The sequence below is a fragment of the Bombyx mori genome, chromosome 1 (genome assembly GCF_030269925.1).
Source record: "Bombyx mori chromosome 1, ASM3026992v2".
In the NCBI taxonomy this organism is placed as follows: Eukaryota; Metazoa; Arthropoda; class Insecta; order Lepidoptera; family Bombycidae; genus Bombyx; species Bombyx mori.
Genome location: NC_085107.1, coordinates 16,240,093 through 16,256,450, shown reverse-complemented (window position 1 = coordinate 16,256,450; position 16,358 = coordinate 16,240,093). Strand labels below are relative to the sequence as shown.

At 34.6% G+C, this 16,358-nt stretch overlaps 1 protein-coding gene and 1 long non-coding RNA gene across 12 annotated transcripts in view; one reads left to right on the top strand and one right to left on the bottom strand.

The window, feature by feature from the left end:
• Nucleotides 1-16,358, top strand: part of LOC101743427 (triple functional domain protein) — a 166,232-nt gene that overhangs the window by 75,424 nt on the left and 74,450 nt on the right. The window lies entirely within an intron of this gene.
• On the bottom strand, nucleotides 12,683-14,767 carry LOC134199451 (uncharacterized). Its single transcript, XR_009973942.1, has 3 exons — nucleotides 14,453-14,767; nucleotides 13,363-13,585; nucleotides 12,683-13,119 (listed from the first exon to the last, which is right to left on the bottom strand). It is a non-coding gene; the product is annotated as an uncharacterized LOC134199451 (long non-coding RNA).

Below are 16,358 nucleotides of genomic sequence, written 5' to 3'. Positions count from 1 at the left end.
TGTTCATACATGTTTGAAAGTTAAAGGGTTCCGACAAATTCTGTACAAATCGAATCCGTTTTTGTCATCTGTTCAATAGAGTGCTAGCAATCTAACAAATTGTAGCAGTCGTAGTATAGGACTGTCTGCTGGGATTGCAGCGGCTCTTGTTGTTACCCAGGAACATTGGTTTTAAGAAGAGATAAACACATACAACCAATAAAAGCTTAATAATTGTGTAGAAAAGATTGAGAAGAATATACTTGGTATTTGAAAATAATGGAATTTCACAATATTTATGAGTACAATGAACTCATCAAAATTTATAGGTTTAAATAAGACTATACATATTTCATTATATGCTTTTGCCTATTTAGAAATAAATGATTTTAATTCAATTTCGTATCTAAATAAGAGCTAGAATCTTGCTATTGGAAGTGTTGTCGTTAATATTCTTAATGGGCCCGACGAAAGCCCTGGGGTGGAGCCACGACGAGGCCTCGAAATGTGTGCACACTTACCGATAGTGGAACGTAGGGTTTTTGCTTTTATTATTTCATTTTACTTTAATACGTTTTTCCTTTGTCATGGGAGTTTTTCATATCCCGAGTTACAGGTATGATTTTATTTGGTTTTATTCTATCTTTTCGAAAACATTATATTTTCATGTAAACTTAAATTGAACGGTAAATGTATGTAGTAAGATGAAAAGTACTTTAGAACGGGTAAATCTTAAAAAAAATTGTATAACTCATTCTGGTTTACCTTCATATTAAAAGTGAACACATAGCAATTAAAATACCACCTTTTAGCAGCGTTAAGCGTCAGTGAGCTGAGTTTTAAGTGGTAGTTCTGTTATTGATACCCTGGTACACTACTTCATTGGATAAGTGTTCCCCTATGAGTTATTGATACCCTGGTACATTACTTCATTGGATAAGTGTTCCTATATGAGCTCTATGTCGATATTGTCATCGTGAGATAGCTCAATAGCCCTTGGCAAGCTGAATCAAAAGCACAATAACTGTCGGCGAGAAAGGACGCTCCGGGTGGGATATATGAAACGATAATACTTAAATTTTACTATCGAAGTTTTCTATTTTCTCGATTATAGAACTCTTGTTTTAGAATCTGGTTAAAATGCTGTTAACCCCGTTTCGAAGAACTTAGAGCTTTCTAAAGAATTTGAGTGACATAGTAATGCTCATAGGGTTGGAGGATGATGGTTTGTTCTGAAACGATTCATTTTATCTATATCGAACGTAGCACAAGTCTACAGCCCGCGAACATTGTATTTGCTCTCTTCCATATCGCCCGTAGAACACTTAGAATTAAATTGGAAACATACTTCCATCATAACGTTGTTAGGTTTTGTGTGATTTCCACTTACTGCCTTACGTGTTGTCTGTCGTGTCTCTTTGTCATTATGGATGCACTTGGATCCAGTTGAGAGATGCTTCGAGTTGCGGAAGTGCCACCACTCTAATAGTTACGGCAAGGACGCGGCAGAGATCACTTTCACGTACTGCTTTCTTTCGCGCAATAGCGCCGCGTCCTGATCGCGAAGATAGGACTCGACCTATCGCTGCCGATCGCCATAGCTACGATTCTACTGGTGGTAGGACCTCTTGGGAGTCCGCACGGGTAGGTACCACCACCCCGCCTATTTCCGCCGTGAAGCAGTAATGCGTTTCGGTTCGAAGGGTGGGGTAGCCGTCGTAACTGTACTGAGACCTTAGAACTTATATCTCGAGGTGGGTGGCGCATTTACGTTGTAGATGTCTATGAGCTCCAGTAACCACTTAACATCAGGTGGGCTGTGAGCTCGTCCATCCGTCTAAGCAATAAAAAAAAAACTCTTCTGCTAGTCCACTATTTCGAGGAGGTCTCGGAATGGGAGACGGACAACTCTTCTTCCCTCTTGGCGCCATACCGATGTCGCCGAGCCGGGAGCAGGAGGATGGCGTTCGTCCTCTGCCATCCTCTGGTCACGAGGCGATTTGAGAAGGTCGAGGCTGTGCCGCATGCTACCGTCACTCTAGAACGCTGGCACCAGGAAAATAAGATGACGCGGTAGCGGCTGCGGTCCACGTGGTCGTTGTCGCTATCGTCGCTGGACGTACTGTGGAAGAGCCGGTCAGCGGTGTATCGCGTTCCGACCTGGCCGGCTGGATCTGACCCAGTGAGGTATCCCGGAACATCAGTGTAATCGCCCGGGCGGCCTGAAGTTGTTGGACGTCGACGATTGCCTCGACGCGCCGTCAGTCGAGCGTCCTCGAGGTGGCGCCGCGAATCTGATTGTAGTGTTGATTGAATGAACACAGGAACCCGCCTACTCTTCTGCGGTTCTGGTCTCGGGCAAATATCGGACGTCGGGTCAGATAGTGCGAGGGGAGTGAGTCTCAGAAATAGTAATTTTGTTACAAATTCAACTTGACCTTTAAACTAGGGATTTTCCTCCGTTACGGGTGCTGGAAATGTACACTAGTAAATATCAGATAAACAAGGCGAACGTACTTTTTTATATTAAACGAGTTGCCGAAAACTTGAATGTTGCCACAGCTACGTCCGTTTATCAAGTCCCTCGGCTACGGCTACGAGATTCGAACGTTCGAACAATTAGTTTTAATTAAATCGATAACCACCTAACGAATACTGGCCACCGATCTGAATAGGTTTATAATGACCGATCCCATATTCACTAATTACATTGTCTTCATTATAAAAACGATCATGTGCGGTGAATATTTCAACAAGACTAGTTTTAGATTGACGGTTAATTAGTCCACACGTTTTATAGGTACTTTACACATTGTACATGTACTAAATCGGGAACGAACAGAATATTAAATTTTCCGCAAACTTTTTCGCAACTTTTCCCTATGTACTGAGCGTTTCTGAACGTGTACCGGATGCACCGTAGACGTCTGGCTATGATAAATTGAGTCTCAGGAAACTTTTTCTTGAATCTTGGATAGGGTGGAATATTCGAAAGTAGATGGCGAGGTTAACGGTCGTTTTCGAATTACCAGGCAAACGCGTCACGTTATTAATTTAGCGAGCATTTATTGGCTTAATCTAATAAGCTTAAATTAATAAAGGAATATCATGGTTGCTAACAATGATAACCTGGAAATTCGGTCTACCGAATTGGCTTGGTCGAAGAATTTACTCTTGTTGTTCTATGAACTGGCGAATCGGACATGTTCTGATCACGCATGTTTCTTCTAGTTTATAATTACAAAAATAACATTTTAGGTACATTTAAATATATAATATTGCCGAATTTTACAGGAGTCTCTTTGAAAAGAAATATATTATGCCCATTATACCTTAACATAATATCCACGTCTTTTAATTAATCATTCATAGCTTACGAATTAAGAATTAACATAAATAAATTGAATTTAACCAAACAAAGACAGAAGCATTCAATATGTTAAGCAATTACATGAGAACAAAATATTATTGTTTGATAATTTGTTTAGAAATAGCTACTTATTTTCTAAAGTTCCAATATCTAATTTATTTTGATAAATAATTCGGTGTTTTGTTATTTTATCTAACACAACAAACATCCTTTATTTTTACAAATCTACTCTAATATGGCATTTTTATTCATTGGTGAAATTCATTTTCCATTTTCTCGCAAAACAAACACTTAGGGGATGAATTTATTAAACTCCTTTCTGGATTATTCGATTTATATGCGCAATTGCACTTAAAAGCACTTTACAGCGGTTTGTTCACTCACTGGACGACGTGATTCAACTATTTTCTTTTCAATTATAACGTTTGAATAATCGCATTTAGTATTTATACTAACAACGTTAAAAAAAAAAGGAGGAAGTTCATTCATGCATTCAAGTACATTCATTTGATATGTTTCTTTCATGTTTAAAAAAATAAACATTTACAATAATACGTTTAGAAAAAAAATCATCTAAAAAATATTTCAAATACCTAAAACTGTTTTTAATTATGTCGGCGACTCGCTAAACCAACAAATTACATTATATTCATAATGTCCGTAAAATCTTAATGAAAATTTCCGTTTCGTTTGCTTGTTGACGTTTTCTTAATTTACATAATTAGAAACCGAGTTGCACTTCAAGCAGAAATTCAGTGTACATTTTTATTAAATTTTAACGATTTTATGTACCTACACATATATATCATAAGACTGTATTATTAGTAACTCTATTAAATACAAGATTTAAAAATTATTTTGAACAAAGACCTACTCGTCTATTAAGAAAGTGACGTTTTTAGAATTATTTTCTATTTACCTATTTGCTGGTAGCCTGAGAGGCTATTCCAGATACGCAGGGACGAGTAGGTGAACTCACGAGCTCAACTTGAGAGAATGTGCTAACACTAGCCCTAGCAAGAGCAGTGCCTCGCATAATGTACTCTACCGGATCGGAATCGCGACCCAATGAGAAGATTCGGCGAGAAAATCAGTGGGCTGTGTCTATGGAAAAGAACTTATGATATTGATATGAATTACATTATTTCAAACTAAAGTGATGCGACGGACGAAAATAATACTAATATAATCTTGTTATTATTTCAAATTCAGGAAAATCTTGAACCAATATTCAGATATGACGAGATCCGACGAGAAACTGAGTGGTCTGTGTCTAGTGTGAGGCTTAGTTAGTTCGTCGGGTGCTTGAGGGTCCTAAAAGTACCGAGAATGAATCCGGGGGATCTGAAAAGACATGTTTGGGCGACTGCGGCTTTGCGTTGTCCCGTCGCGATCAAGGTTTTACAATAAGCACTATATATGTAACTCTAAAAAACCCTTTTTGTTTTTTCGTTTACATACATTTCATAAATATAATCCAATAGGATGTCCAAATGAATTTACGAAAATTAGTCTTCTTGTTGTCTGCTTGTAGGTAGGTACCACGTGTCAGAGTATTGACGACTGAATTTTTTTCAAAGGATAATAATTAAACTGTTCTTCTGATAAAATATAATACTTTGACATACACTGTCTCGTGTCTTAGACATAGCTATGTTTGTGTGGTGTTTATATTATTCTTGGTACTTATACTTCAATTTCCTCATCCGAACTTCGATAAATGCATCCTGGAACTGTAGATGTAACTTTTAATATTATTATGTTATATAATTTGAAACATATTATATTGCAATATACTCGTATTATATTTTCCTCAAGTCGCTTAAGTATCAACAACCGTATATATAATATTCTAATACATTGTTTAATCTAATCTTATAGAACGTTTCCATTGTCTGCCCAAACCCCGTCACACATGATTGTTTAATTCGAACGTCCTACGTACATAATAACATACATTTTACGTATCTATATATTAATACGTGAAGCAAAAACTTTGTATCCCTTTTTACGAAAATTGCGCTTGCGGAGGAGTATGAAATTTTCCACACTTATAAAGAATATAGAGAAGAAGTGCACAATGCTAATATTTTTTTTGAATAATAATTATAAATAATAAAATTAAATAATTTTGTTCTTGACGTCTATTGTCAAAATGAGAATAGATTAAATATTGTTTGTCTTTACTAATTAATATTTTTTATAGTGTAGTCTTGGCGTAATTTCTGATTATAGAAGTATAAAATACAATCATAATAGTGTACAAACTTACAATTCCAATTAATTATAGTCGAATTTCGACTACTGCGGGACCTCTAGTACGTATAATTACATACAACTACATACATGCACTCAATTTTACTATCGTCTGTTACGAGACAAGCATTAATGTTTTGATATACAAATATAGAGGCAAATGTCTCTGCAGTATTCGGAAAATACGTTTTCCGTTTGAAACATTTCGCCTGGATTAGACTAGAACCAGGGCACTTGTATGAACTTGTTGTCGGAAAATGACTAATTAATATCAAAGAGCGTAATGATAGAGCAAAGCGGATTTTCTCTCAGGCGGTTTACAAGCTCGACGTTCGAGTAAACTGTTTAACAAGGCACTTTAAACGTTATTTCACTCAAGTTCTGTGCGTTTTAACATATCGTCTTCTCGCATTAAAACAGTATAATCTCAAAACTTACTAATTTTACAGGAGAGTGCTTTAAGGTTTAACATGTGATATTTTTAATATTAATCATCTTTGCAACATTTATTTTTAATTTTTTACCAGTTACATTATCTGTCTTTTAAAGTAAGATAAAATTTTGTATTAATTTTGTTAATAGTAGTCAAAATAAAGGTAAAACAAAAAAACGAAATTACGCTCTTTTGACAGTATTTATGAGAAAAATACTGGTGATACCAAATGATTCCGCATATTAATTCAATTTCGAATATTTTTCGAAATTGTACACTTTTAATGCGAAAAGACGATATAACGATATTAACGGATAAATGTAACATGTAGGATGTTTGTTTTTGTTATAAATTCAATAATTTTAGTGAAATAAAGATCTGATCAAATGAAAAATCAACGTGTAATCATCTAATACTCAATAATTTTTATATTAGACTAAGTAACAAAATTATTAAGGTATATCGATAATACATATTTTGAACAATATTTGATAATGTTCTCAACACAGTGTTTGTGTAACATTCGGTCGAGTAAGGTCGCAATGTATAGTAATCAATAACGTTGACCCTGTCGCCGCGAATTACATACATCCAGGATGCAATCTTCCCCCAGTTGGTACGCTAGGGTCCCCGTCTGTCATAGATTAAGTAACGGAAGGATTGAACTCACACGAAATTATCTGATACAGTCATGGACACTATAGACAGCACAAACCAATATTTAAGATGTACATTAGATTTGAATTTTAAACTTTTGATTGTTGCTCAATTCATCTTTTTGAATTTATAAATAATTAGATTCTAAACTAAGACATGAAGTGAACACACAAGAACACACACGAAAATAAAGTCGCAGATAGATACACGGAGCATAAGGGTAAGATTAAGTAACCACTTAACACCAGGTGGGCTGTGAGCTCGTCCAAACATCTAAGAAATAAAAAAAATAAAAAAATCCGTCGCCGTCGTTCAGCTGTGAGAGTGTTAAGATCTTGAGGCTTGCATGATAATTCGAGCTCAGTCATGTTACTACGCTTCGATTGATAAACCCGGGGCATAACGACGCAATACAATTTAAAAAAAATGCTTTTTAAGATGAGACTAAAATGTTATCATTAGCGCTTACCAAACAAAATACAAAGGTAAAGCGTTATGCAATTTATAAAGTAATATTTTAGCGCGTACGGTTTAACTGATGTTTATGTAAAACTATTTAGTTTCTTCTTTTAAAGTCTATATGCATCAAACATTTATCGTAGAATTTATCTCAGATTCATAAGCTCCAGACTCGTTTGTGTAATTGTATTGAATTCTTGTACAGTGAAAGTAGTAAGCCCTCAGAATTCGCGAGTCGTTAATCAAATTTATGATTTACAAAATTTCATGGTCACGACTGACAGCATTCAGTAATAGATATACATCTTTATACTTGTATACATAATTCGACTGTATGTGTGTATGTCACTGAACTCCTCCTAAACGGCTGGACCGATTCGAATGAACTTTTTTGTATGCATTCACAGGACGTTTGTGAGGTCCGCTAATATGTTTAAATAATAAGAGATTCACGGTTTTATAAACAAACAATCGTTGTTCTATGATGATTTCAATTAACTCGGTGCGCGCGGGATTGCTTTGTCCGTTTGTTACATTGACGAATGCGACCTGACTATTAAATCACTTGTCACACGCATGCACACGTTTGCAGCCCCAATATTTGAGTATACAATAAGCTCTTTGAAATCCACGCTGATTGACTACCTGGTTGGTCAATATGCAAGTTCTAGCTTTAATGAATAATGACTCGTCTGAACTACTTGACTCTCCCATCGCAACAACATTCGACGACAAACGAATATTGAAAATTGGAAACAGCTACAACGTGAAATATTAATTATTAATCAATTACACTTCTATTGATTCTTCAGTCGATCGACAATTACTAAACCGTTTCAGTTAATTATTTGCTAACAAGACGGCTACGTAATTATACGATAAGTTAATCAGCTTACAAAATGTCGTTTAATTAAACGTGCTTACTGTTCACTCGAAACAAACTAGTGTCTTTTATTGTTAATTTTTTTTTATTGCCTAGATATGTGGACGAGCTCACAGCCCACCTGGTGTTAAGTGGTTACTGGAACCCATAGACATCTACAACGTAAATGCGCCACACACCTTGAGATATAAGTTCTAAGGTCTCAGTATAGTTACAACTGCTGCCCCACCCTTCAAACCGAAACGCATTACTGCTTCACGGCAGAAATAGGCGGGGCGGTGATACCTACCCGTGCCGACTCACAAGAGGTCCTACCACCAGTAATTACGCAAATTATAATTTTGCGGGTTTGATTTTTATTACACGATATTATTCCTTCACCGTGGAAGTCAATCGTGAACAATTGTTGAGTACGTATTTCATTAGAAAAATTGGTACCCGCCTGCGGGATTCGAACATCATTGCATTGCTATATACGAATGCACCGGACGTCTTATCCTTTAGGCCACGACGACTTCAAAATAACACGGTAATTGTTTTTTTAATAGTCGCATGTAATGTAATTCAACGGAAAATGAAACCAGGTATGTAAAGCCATCACTGTCACGGACACATGTTTGCTTTAAAATATTTTCCGATCCATACGGCCCGTGCACTGAATCGTAATTTTGCGTGTAAAAGCAGTTTCAACGTTAAATCGATCGTAAATATTTCGATAAAAACTCTTTGTAAAATGTTGTTTTTTCGTTAGACTTTCGGAACTAATTAATTAATATATTTCCATTAAATAAATTTATATGATATTAAAGTGTTGAAATCATTTAAAAAGAAGAACGCAGACGTAATTATGAATGAACAACATAATCATAAACAATCAGCGTCACTCATGGACATTGTTACAGGAAGGTTTTGAAAAGAAAAAAGAAAGGCGCTATTAGTACCGTAATTTGCCTTAATATATGAGATCGAAGTGTCAATTGTATTGTATAGCGGCTATCTCCCTATTTAAAAAAAAAAGAAGACACGTAGCGTACGGGCTCAAAATATGCGCTACCGTCAATTTTTTTAATGGTTTTGTACATTTTACGCGCCTAGGCCTATCTATTAAGCTACTATGACGTTAACATAAACTTCTGTATAAACTGACTAAACACTGTATTAAGAAATTCAACACGACTAAACTTTTTTATTTTTACAATAGGTTGGGGAAAAAGTCTTTTCGTATTATAGTATGTATCAACTTGTAATAAAATCTCTGGATAGCCAAATAGTATAGCCTATTTGTATCTGGCTGGTTTTGTATCATTAAAAGTTTAAATATTAAAGAAGATAATTTCACATTCAAATTAGGAAAATGTGTGATTTTTATTGATTTTTCGTACTGTCAAGATGAGTGAATCTAATGAAGAAATTCGATACATTTTAAAATTTTACTACAAAAAAGGTATAAAAGCAACGCAAGCCCCGAAAAAGATTTGCGATGTTTATGGAATTTGTGCAGTGTCTGTGAGAGTAGCGCAAATTTGGTTTAAGCGTTTTCAATCCGGAAATTTTGATGTCAAAGATGAACGTCGCTCTAGTCGCCCTATCACGGAATTAAAGGATGCCATTTTTGAAAAAGTGGAGTAAGCTCGGCATATCAGTCGTTACGGCGTAGCTGAAGAACTGGGAATTGACCATAAAACAGTTTTGGTGCATATGAAAAAAATTGGGTACACAAAAAAGCTCGATATTTGGGTACCTCAGGAGTTCAGTAAAAGAAACCTAATGAACCGTGCACTCATTTGTGATTCTTTATTACGACGTAATGAAACCGAACCATTTTTGAAGAAACTGAAACGAAAACTGAAAACGTGCGAAAAAGGTCGTCGACAAAGGCCGGTCAGGCTTCACAGACTGGCGAAACCCGGGCTACTTTGCAACTAGGTGATGCTGTGTGTGTGGTGAGATTGGAAGGGCATTATTCATTACGTGCTGTTACCACCAGGCAAGACCATCGATTCTGAACTCTACTGCGAACATCTGATGAGATTAAAGCAAGAAGTTGAGAGAAAGCCGCCGGAATTAATCGGTTTCGGTTTCTTCAGAATTCTTTAGGCAGTGTCAGGTTAACATCACGAGAGGACTGCCAAAACGAATCGTCACGGTATTTTGATCAGAAGCACCATAATTTCTATAGCAATGGGATCATGTCTCTACCTACAAGATGGCAAACAGTTATCGAACAAAATGGTACCTACATACTTTAATTGAATGTAAAAAACCTATATTAAAAAATGTTGTGAATTTTCTTTAAAAAAAAATGCGGAGAAACCTTTTCCCCAACCTATTATACCAAAATTTATTCAAAATCATTTATCAAAATTCATTATTTAGGGTACAAAAGACCGTTTTAAAACAAGAGAAAAAGAGACACATGTTAAGAGTACTTTTAATGGAAATACACCATCATAAAGGGAAAATATTGTTTGTGATTTTTTCCACGTGTGGCGTCTAGTTCATAAAGGGGACTGTATTTCATATTAGTAATCAAGCACCGGTTCAAGCGTACGTTCATCGCGCAAAATAAAGAAGGAACGTTCTATTAATCACGAGCAGGGGAAGCCTTTCATTGCCTTTATAACTAGAACGCAGCCGCGTGCTTTCAATGCAGTAAATATTATTTTTTTAATTTAAGAATTCCTCATCGATTTTTGTTTTGAAGTAGTTTTATTTATCTGCGAGTATATCATTCAAGTATTGGATTGTAAACAAATTTAAGTTGTCAGATTAATTTTGAAAACGTCGTCTGATGAGAAGTCGCAAACAACATCAACACGAATTTGAGTGGAACATAACAAAACCTCATGTAGAGTTCCACAGGAACGATCGATCGCAATTATCATTTATTAATTGTACTTTATTTTTGTGACATTCTTCTACAATTGTGCTAATAGTCTTAACGAAGAAAATTTAAATATTATGTAAAGTAAATAAAAGATATAAAGATAAAATGAACAGTTAGTAAATAAATGTAGGAACCAACAAATTTTTCAAAATGATCCTTCTCTCAAATACATTGCTTGAAAGGTACAATTAATCCTAACGAGCTAACTGGATTTAATAATCTAACTTTAATCATTTGATTTTCAGGTAAGTTTTTTTTGCAGTCTACAATAACACTTGGTAAGGTATTATCGCTTTTCCCTCACTGAACAAAGGATAAATTTTTACGTAAATATATTTGTTTGTATCTCATTTTAAGTGAACTGTATATTCTTATGATAAATATAATAAATTAAATTTAAACCTGTATTGATGATCAGCATTTTCATCGCGCTGTCTCAGAAATATTTCAAAAATAAAACATTATCCGACCGGAACTAAGTGATAGTTGGAACCGATTCTTTAAGCTGACTTACGAAGTCGCTTAAAAGCTTCCCGCGTCACCCGTTTTAATGAAGTACGAGTATAGGAAAATGCTTCAAAGTTCGTTGACGTTAGAAAGCACTTGTCCGAGACATGACTTGTCCGAGATAAATAATTTTATTTCCATAGATATCCAGGTATTTGAGGACACGTCTAGGATATTTTTAATTTTATGCACTAATTCAAATTTTACCGACAGAGGGTACAGGGACAGAACACTGTGTTGTTCGATTATCTAATATTTTTGTTCTTTTTCTACTCAATTGTCAATTGAACCATTTAATTTTGGCATAAACAATTACAATAGTTATTCAAAGTATTAATATTAATTATAAAATAATTTATTTTTAATATTTATGCTTATTAATATTTGAGTTGATTTATAGTCATTGGTGTTTTTAAATAATAAATTAGATATTAAAAATCTTCTGAACATTTTTACATCAAAACGGTGTCACTAAATATTAAATAAATAATAACAGAATAAAATAAACTTTAAACAATGTTAATTATTGCCAATAAGGGCGGTTTGCGTCAATTTAAATTATCTACCAGAGACTGTCACCGTGTCTTAGCACTACAAGCTAAGAACAAATGAAGTACAAATTTAACTTGTTTAATTTGAGTATGCTTTTGATGAAAAGCGGTGTATATAAATATATTTTTATTAATAAGAGATAAAGTGGTGACTTCGTCAAAGTGGTGCCGCAATAACGAGAATTTAGAAGTTGACTTTACTGTTGTATCGTATATATTTTGCACTTTCGTCAAAATATTTATGGATTCAACATTAATATTTTATTTATGACAAATAAAAATATATTGAAGATTTACAAATTCAACTTCAAATTCGTGTTGGCACAGCTTTGCATCAGTTTGTGTCCAAATACTTTTATACTTTCTGATTTTAAAGGTATGATACACAATTCGATTATGGCAATTTGTCATAATAATATACTAGCAAAATACTGAGTGAGCCTGCTGCTACTCTATACAACTAAATTAAAATATGCCTGACTTTAGTGTAAATTATCCACAGGGTTTTACTTTACGAAATTAATTCTACCACCCATCCAGCACATTTAGCTGTTTCCACATATATGTAGTTAATCAAACTTTTGATTACATTTGGATATCACAGCTCGTTTCTTAATTCAAAACTGGAGCCATACATACGAGTACTTTACAAAACCGCTTGTAAATAATTTTACGTCAGTTTTGTCATTGAAACTAACTCTCCGTGGTATTATTTTATTCATGTTAATCTCAATTTAACAACCCACTATGTGTTTACTAACGTCCTACAAAAACCGATCCACCACATCCTTTGCTTCTGAATAATGATCACGTTTATGGCGTCGTGGTCCATTCCTTCCATTCATTATCCTAATTCGTAAATATGTCCTCAAATTAAAGAGACGGTTTTTTTATTTTGCAATCCTAAGTTCGTAGCGGCGCACTCGAGAAAGAGACGCAGTAGTCTTACAAATTCCCACAAATTGGTCAACTTTTCAATTAAAATAATTTTGTTTAAATAACTACGCTGGAAAATTCTAGTTCTAGTTTAATCGGTTTTTATTTGTGCTTTCTTCCGAGGCCTGTGTTCTTTTTATTTAAATGTTTGTTCAAGAAACAATCATAGGTTCGACATTAAATTCGTGTACGTTAAGTAATCTAAAATGCAGAATATAGTATTATTTAAATATAAATGTAAATATTATTATCATTACTTATGTACGTTCTTCGTAAAGCGATGGCATGTTGGTGATAGCATTTTATTAGCCCGAATGCAAAGGATTCGATGAGTATAACGAATTAAAGATAGCCTCTCAATCGTGCTAGACTATTATGGTGAACCGCGCTAACTTATTATTTTAATGAAAATACCGATAAATTAAATTCATGTACTGTTCTTACCGGAAGATTTTCATCATTATAATTTAAACAAACAACATTGTAGAACTTGAATTTTTCAACTTCGCTACAAGTGCTGTGCGCTTCGAAGTGTGGTGAATTAATTATTCGTAAACTTTAAAGTTTCCTGGTGTTGAAGATTGTTGTTCTTTAATGGTACTTGGATCACGGTTTCTATCACGAAGTTTTAATGTCTTCGGTATACTGTAGAGATAGATACCTAAAACTACATTGAGGGAATGTCAAAATACTCTAATATAAATACAATACATATCGTATATGTGTGAATATTTCAATGCTAACAATATTTACACTGGTGCATTATATGAAGCGCAATGTCATCCATCTTTGCGTCCGGTATTGGGATTAGCCCCATTCATCTTCCTGATGTCATGAAGCAATCAGCCAGCTAAGTAGTCTCTTAGCAAATAATCAATTTTACTACATAATAAAAGCGGTACGTTGCATATATAATCTATTATTAATTTTTGATTTCCAATCACTTTTATATTATTCACAAAGTTTGAAGTATTTGTGAAAGCTAAACGCTACAGTAAATATATATAATAATTATGATAATTATAATAATAAGCTTACCATATATAAGTATAAAACCTAGAACCCTATGGTAGTATCATCTATCGGAATCGATCATAAAACTAAACCATCAAACGGACCTACTCAACACACAAAAAAAATATTAATAAAATCCGTTCTGCCGTGTAGATTACAAAATTACTTACATTATAATTTTATACGCATAATATTTATGTTAACTTTTTTGTCCATTATTTTTATTAATGATAGTATAATATCATTTCTAAATTCTTATAAATGATAGCAATAATTATAATTCTTACTATCATTGTATAGTAAACATACCGTTTCATCTACTCAAACTGTCGGTGTCCCATTCAGATTTTATTAAAGGTAATGCGAGAGGTCGTTTAAATAATTCTCTCTTCAAATGACTGCTGCGATAAAGCATACCTATCTTGCATTCCTTTTAGTCTCGGAAGTAGAAATCTATTTGCTCATTGCTCTATTGCAAATTCTCATAAAAATTCTTTGTAAACTAACGTGATGCAAATACCTGAGTGTCCGTCCACCATAACAAAGGATTCGAACTTCACTTCAAATATGAAAATTGTAGTTCACGTTCTGTGCGTTTTGTATTACTCCGAAACGAAGAATTTTCAATTTAATACTAATCTGAAATTTTCAGTTTAGATCTAAGAATTGCGACTGAATCAGAAATATATTTAGGTACAGATTTACTGATCCGTCATTTTGTTAGGAACATCTACGTCTGTCACTTTTGTAACCTCTCTATGAAATACACCAATCTTTCAATTGACACAAAAACATTAACCTCTTCAGGGACATAGTGGTACATGTGTACATATGTGTACGATTGCTTTTTTTGTTTTGTTTTTTGTTATTTATTTCTTTAACTTCTTGCTAAATGGCCAAATATGTGGACATATTTATTTTTTATTAATATTCACATATATGTTTGTTATTTTTTGCTTGTTTATTGAATTGCGTTCAATATAAAATTAACAAATCGCAATAAAGAATAAACTAAATTCATAATTTTTGTACTTTAAAACATTCGTCCCTGAAGAGGTTAAAGACTTAATGGGAATTAATTGTGATCACAGCAAATACCTGAACCTGAATTGCGCCACAAGAAACGGTTAGTTGGAGCGTAATAATTTTCGTCACGTATTCGCATTAAGGGAGGAACCAACTAAACGATAGTATACGAGTAGAAGTTGGTATTGATTTTATTCAGGCTTCGTGCTTATGCTATTTACTTCCGGTCACAATTAGCACGCAGTTAATCCATAAGTTTAATCTTAAATATTAGATTTCCATTTGTTCTTATTCTGATTATTGATATCATATTTTAGGTTTTTTACGTACGAAATTGCCATGTCGGGAGCGTTTAGACCAATAGTGAGTTGTGCGTTCACTTTTTTTTCCCTATTTCTTTGCTGGTAGCTAACTAAGTTAACTAAGGGACTATTTCCAGTTAGGTTATGACTGGTAGGACAACTAACGGGGCTTAACCTGAGAAAGTATGCTAATACTGGTCCTAGCAAGAGCAGTGCTTCGCAAAATCTACCACCGGATCGGAACAGCGACCCGCTAAGAAAATCCGGCGAGGAACTCAGCGGGTTTTGTGTCTATGGATTAGTTCACTCGTCGAACTCTTCGTCGCAATCGACAAGTTTGATGAGGATGGTGAAGATGCTTGAAGAGCTTAAAAGCACTGAAAGCGGGTCGGGTGCGGGGGATCCGATAAGCCATTTTTCGGGCGACGGCGGCTTTGTGTTGCTTCGCCGCCTGGGTAGGATATCGTTGTAGTTTTCACTCCGTACACGTTACTAATGGTAAATCGATTGTACGGCGTTGCTACCACACCGAAACTCTATCGTATCCATATTGGTGAAAAAAAAAAACTACGGTGGAAGAAGTGCTAATTAATAAACAAATGACTGAATTTGAAGATAGAATTCCATTCTTTTAAAGTGAAATTTAATTCCACCTGTACATAAATTACATTTCAAATAACCAATTTTACAAAACGGCAACATCATAGGTAAATCTAATATTAAAGATATACTTTAAAATGTAGAAAACGCGGACGATTTCTGACTTGTACACAGTATTTCCGCGCTCGTATTGGTTTTTCGTATCTTTTCTTGTTAACTTCGATGTCTGCTTTGAGTGATGTAATATTTGAACTTCGACGAGATGTACTTTTAACGATCAAAGGAAGACGTCAACGAAAAGTCGACCCACACCATCGTTACCGTCGCTCAGGGACATCTGTAATTCGAGAGGCACAGAAAACTGTAATTTTAACACCCGCAGAGCGAAGTTTGGTGTATTCGAAGAATGTGTATTGAAATGTCTCTTTTTAGATGGACAATGATAAATGGGCAGTCGTTAAACTAAGTACAATAAGTTAACAAAACATTTTTGCTATT